This window comes from Oryctolagus cuniculus, chromosome 3 (genome assembly GCF_964237555.1).
Source record: "Oryctolagus cuniculus chromosome 3, mOryCun1.1, whole genome shotgun sequence".
NCBI classification, from domain to species: Eukaryota; Metazoa; Chordata; class Mammalia; order Lagomorpha; family Leporidae; genus Oryctolagus; species Oryctolagus cuniculus.
Genome location: NC_091434.1, coordinates 74,547,224 through 74,553,223, shown reverse-complemented (window position 1 = coordinate 74,553,223; position 6,000 = coordinate 74,547,224).

Sequence of the window (6,000 nt, the reverse complement as noted above, 5' to 3'; positions counted from 1 at the left end):
CATTATACAGGAGAAATGCTAGCTAATTTAATGTCCTTTCTCTTCAAATAAAAAAAAAAAGAGTGACCTCTAAAAGCAAGAGAATGTCAGCAGAGAAGTAGAGGATTTTTGGCAGAAAAGTGATTCACCTGCTAGTGTTATGTCCTTGATACCATTTCCAGACACATGTGCCTCTGAATTTGGTGGCTTATAGATGTTTCAAGGGGAAGCCATTGGCACAGTCATCCTTTCAATATATTTGGTCCAGGATGTCCATGTGACTTAATCAAGGACTGGAAATTCAGTAAGTGAAAATTAGATGCTTATTTTGTGACTTTGGTGTCACTTTGGTAAATATTGCTTCCTGAGCCAAGCATTCTATTCTTTGGAGACTAAATGGAGGTGCTGACATTTAGACTATAATTAATATCCTCAGGCTCAATACTGCAGTTAATTCAAAATTTATTTTGACCTGCTAAATGTATTGTAGGTGCTCACCAGAACATCAGTTGTGTATATGTTTTGATGTATGCATAGCATTTTCTAGCTCTAGGGTCACCTGTTTATAAAGATTGAAAACAAGATGTCTCATACCTAGTTTATTTTACTCTGTAGCTATAGTTTTCTAATATTTTGTATTTATATCATATGTCAATAAACATGAAACTGTATCTTAATCATTGTGAAGGGAAGATAAAAACTAAAAGTCACCCATGCTTGCAAATGGTGTCACATTTGGCCAGGTTGTTTTATCTGTCTCATTTAATATTCACATTAACCCTCAGTTCAGAGGGGAACTGAAATATAATGCCCACTTTGTAAATGAAGATATTGGTGCTCAGAAAGCATACGTCACTCATCCATCATCAGACGCTGAGTAGCAGAGCAATCCCTTACTGATGCCTATCTCAACATTCGGTCAAATGGCACTGGATATTCCAGCACATGAACTCCTTGCTTCAAACCAACTTTGGAGAGAGAGGCTGTCAATTGTTAGTGTGCATTAGAATCACCTGCCAGGGCTATTTAAATATGTATCATTAGGTTCTGAGAATCCCTGGAAATGATTTAAAAGTAGGTATGTGCTAAAATTGGAAGTTCAAACAGTTCTGGATATTCTATAGCAAATTTAGGTATGTGCACCCCAAATCTTTACTAGGTAGCAAAGTAGCTCAGATACCAGAAGATATATTTGGGAAAAAAAAGGGACACAAATATCAAGTTTGTGTTTTTTTGTTTTTTTTTTTTTTTTTTTTTGACAGGCAGAGTGGACAGTGAGAGAGAGAGAGAGACAGAGAGAAAAGTCTTCTTTTGCTGTTGGTTCACCCTCCAATGGCCGCCACGGCCAGCGTGCTGCAGCCAGCACACCACGCTGATCCGAAGGCAGGAGCCAGGTGCTTCTCCTGGTCTCCCATGGGGTGCAGGGCCCAAGCACTTGGGCCATCCTCCACTGCACTCCCGGGCCATAGCAGAGAGCTGGCCTGAAAGAGGGGCAACCGGGACAGAATTCGGTGCCCCGACCAGGACTAGAACCCTGTGTGCCAGCGCCACAGGCGGAGGATTAGCCTATTGAGCAGTGGCGCAGTCTCAAATATCAAGTTTTATGTGTGTATATTTAGTTAAGAGTTTCATAGGTAAACATAGATTAAATAACAGAGTACATGTTAACTTTTTTTTTTTTTTTAATCTAGAAACTTTCATTTAAGACATACAAACCTCATCATGCTAACTCTTGATTTCATCACTTCATGACCTCAATAGTGGAAATAGTATTCAGGTACATAGCATATTCTTGAATGTCTGACTTTTTTAAGAAAAAAAATATATCTATTTGAAAGACAGAATTAGAGGAAGATCTATCTATATCTATAGAGATACCTTCCATCAGCTGCTTCACTCTCAACATAGTGGGAGTGCTGAGCCAGGCTGCAACCTGGAGCATTATCCAGGTCTCCCACATGTGTGCAGGGTCACAAACACTTGTCCAACCTGTGCTGCTTTCCCAGCTGCATTAGCAGGAAACTGGATCAGAAGTGGGGCAGCCGGGACTTGAACTGGCACTCATGTGGGATTGCTGACATTGCAGGAAGCAGTTTAACCTGTGGTGTCACAATGCTGACTCCGACTGCCTGACATTTATTTAAAATATAATTTCTGTTGTCTCTCCTCTCTCTACTCACTCCAAATGTACAGCATAAAAGCAGGTGGTATAAATCTATTGATAGAAAATGACTTCATGAATTCAACTATATCAATAAATGTGAAGTAAATAAACCAAAAAGCTGAGATTGTCAAACCAGAGGGAATTGATTTTTTAAAGATTTATTTATTTACTTGAAAGGCAGAGTTACAGAGCGGCAGAGGCAGAGAGAGAGCTCTTCCATCTGCTGGCTCACTCCCCATATAGACACAATAGCTGGGGCTGTGCTTATCCAAAGTCAGGAGCCAAGAGCCTCCTCCGGGTCTCTCTCATGCAGGTACCGGGGCCCAAGGACTTGGGCCATCTTCCACTGCCCTCCCAGGCCAGAACAGAGAGCTGGATCAAAGTGGAGCAGCTGTGACTCAAACCTGTGCCCGTATTGGATGCCAGCGCTGCAGGCGGCTGCTTCACCTGCTATGCCACAGCGCCGGCCCCCAGGGAGATATTAAGTTCTGGTCGTAAGCTATCTAGGAGAAGCAAAGTTTCTATCTATAGACAGAGATGGACTAAAACTAAAATCATGGGAAAAAGATATATTACACAAACACCATTGACAAAAATTCTGAAATGGCTATACTAATATCAATATTCATTAATTTTAAAAAAAGCAAATATGCAAATCATGATCTCTGAGCATGAGATCAAATTAGAAGCTATTAATTGAAATAGAGTGAAATCATAAAAACGTGAAAGATAATACATTCCTACATACCATTGAGTCAAAATTGAAATCTGAAGTAAAATAGAAAATCCTTTGAGATGTTTTCAACAGAATGAGGAGGTAAAGGAGGCAGCTAGGGCAATGCCTAGAGGGAATTTTATAGCTATAAATGTTCACGTTAGAAATTAAATGATTCCTGATAGCCTAACAAAAACAGATTATGAAGGAAATTAAGAAAATGTAGAATAGAAAAACATAAAATCAGTGAAACCAAATCTAGCTCTTTGAAATTATTATGCGATTTGACATAATTTGATAAAGGGAGATGACTAAAATTTCCAGACTCAGAAAAAGGGGGGGCCAGCGCCGCAGCTCGATAGGCTAATCCTCCGCCTTGCGGTGCCGGCACAGCTGGTTCTAGTCCCGGTCGGGGCACTGGATTCTGTCCCGGTTGCCCTTCTTCCAGTCCAGCTCTCTGCTGTGGCCCGGGAGTGCAGTGGAGGATGGTCGAAGTCCTTGGGCCCTGCACCCCATGGAAAACCAGGAGAAGCACCTGGCTCCGGGCTTCAGATCAGCGTGGTGCGCCGGCTGCAGCGACCATTGGATGGTGAACCAATGGTAAAGGAAAACCTTTCTCTCTGTCTCTCTCTCTCACTGTCCACTCTGCCAGTCCAAAAAAAAAAAAAAAAAAAAAAAAAGAAAGAAAAAGAAAAAAAGAAAAGAAAAGAAAAGGGGGATATTCTTAATGACCTAAAAAAAGGATATAAGTGAATACTACGAACAGTCCTTTGTCAAACATATATATTAGAGGCTATCTCCAGAAACAGACAAATGAGCGCTTCAGTCAGGATTATATAATCTGAATAGGTATTATATGAAGCATAAACAGATTGCATTATTAATAATAATATAAATTTGCCTCAAAAATCCTAGGCCCACATGGCTTTAAATCATCTCTCTGATTGGGAAGGGAAAAGACAGGGTGTGAGTGCCTGGATGTAGAGGTCATTGGGTACCACCTCAGAGCCTGTCCTCCACAAAGTATATCCCTTTACAAAGTTCCACTTCTAGGATGTGAGAAAAATAAAAAGGAAAATTAATAAACTGGGCTCAAGAAGTCATATCTGGAGTTCACTGACATCTGACAACTCCATCTCAGATCTATGTGTGTTTCCTTTGCTTATATATTTTTTTTTTCTATGAATTCTTTACATTGATGATTAAAAAGTCTAGGAAATAAAGGTCTACATTTTCTGGATCTAAGTGGATATTTATCTTAAAAACCTGTCAAAAGAATAACCAGAAAAAAGAGCCTCGTGATAATTATGATTTTCTTGAAAGATTGTCATTATGGATATAGTCATCTGATAAAAATTTAATAGTATAAAAAGTGACCACAATGATGAATATCATGTACTTCTTTATATTATCATTATATTAATTTTGATTCCATGTGTGTTCATCTTATCTCCACACAGATATATCTTTTCTCATTTTTCAAAATACGTAGAATGCTAACTTAAGTGTAATAGACCCTCACATTTTTATCAATTATCATTCTATGAGTTGGGTCTATAAAATTCCCCCTTACTTAACATGTTCCAGATTGGACTCTTCGTAAGTTGTGGTAAATCTGTGTGAGACACATTGAAGCTACACTTAAAGAGAGTTAAGTGCACAGATTGAAAGATGATAGTCTATTTCTCACCCAGAGATTGGCTTCAGGTCTATTTTAACTCGCTTATTTTCACCTCCGATTGTTATTTCTTTTCATTTTGCTTGAGGCATATTTACTAGCTCACTGAGTTTTGCTATGTGTGTTTCTCAAGTGATAAAAGCTTCATCAGAACTATAAAGCATATAAATATATGCAAATCTGGCAGCTGATGCCATGATATTGCCCATCCATTTTAATAGCTGAAGGAGCTATCTCAGGTCAATTTCTCTTGTAAGAGAGAAATGCATTTTTAAAAGATTTTCACAGTATTTGCCTTAAAATATGACCCCAATTCAGTCCCAAATTTAAAATATTGGGTGTCTATATTGGGTCAAAATTTTAGGTTAACAAGAAATATTACTTTATTCTTTTCTATAACTCAATTTCTATTTCACATGCCTTTCTTATTGAAAAGAAGAAACTTGTGACAAATAATTGGAGGTACTATTTTCCCCTCAATTTTCCACTTATGTTATATCTATAGGGGAAGGAAATTAGGATAGAATGAGTACTTTCCCCCAAGATAGGCTTTTTTTCCATAGAAATCCATATAGAAGTGTCTCCTGCTTGAGTATAAGGAAGTAAACTTCATGAAGCATTTGTTCTTGCTACAAAGGTAGAAAAGACCAATATCTTTTTAAAGATACAACAGCCAGGAAAATAACAATGAACTTTCCCACTGAAAGACGACCCTTCTGGGATGAGATGATAATTGCTCCCCATTTTTCCCTCTGTGGGTTTTGACAACTGGGGTACTGACTAAAGTTTGTGCCTGACTTACTCAGACTCAACTGGTAAAACACAGATCTAAAAGGTGGTGGTGTAGAGTGCGGCTAACATGGCAGATAGGAAATTTGAAGGGACCCAGAATGGGAGCCAGGATTCTCCATGGCACGTTTTCTGATTTCTGATGTTGTTTAAAGGAACAGGCGGGCTATGGTGTAAGTTCCAATACGCAGATACGTATATCCCAAAATGTCCTGGTCCATTACATGGAGGTCCCTACCTCAAATAAATATCCCACTTCCAGTTTGACAGAAGGACATAATGATCAACTTTTAAGGCTTCAGAGGGTGATGCAATTGCAATCAAAATCACAAACAGGTAGTTATTTCAATTGGTGAGTTTATAAATTATACTAATTTCACTGGACAATACATGGAAATATATTATGGGAAATACTACATAGAAATTTATGTGGAATAGCTAATTCAGTTTTGAAGGAGGAGGATGAGGAAGAGGCAAACAAGCATATGGCTGGTGACTTATCCCTTCTAGGTAGCAAGACAGTAAATCTGCAATAATTAGACAGTATTAGTGTTTCAAGTAGAGTGAAATAATTCTCACACACAAAGACATATAAGCTTTACATCTTCTTTTTTTTATTTATTTTTTTTTATTTTTTATTTTTGGTAGGCAGAGTGGACAGTGAGAGAGAGAGAC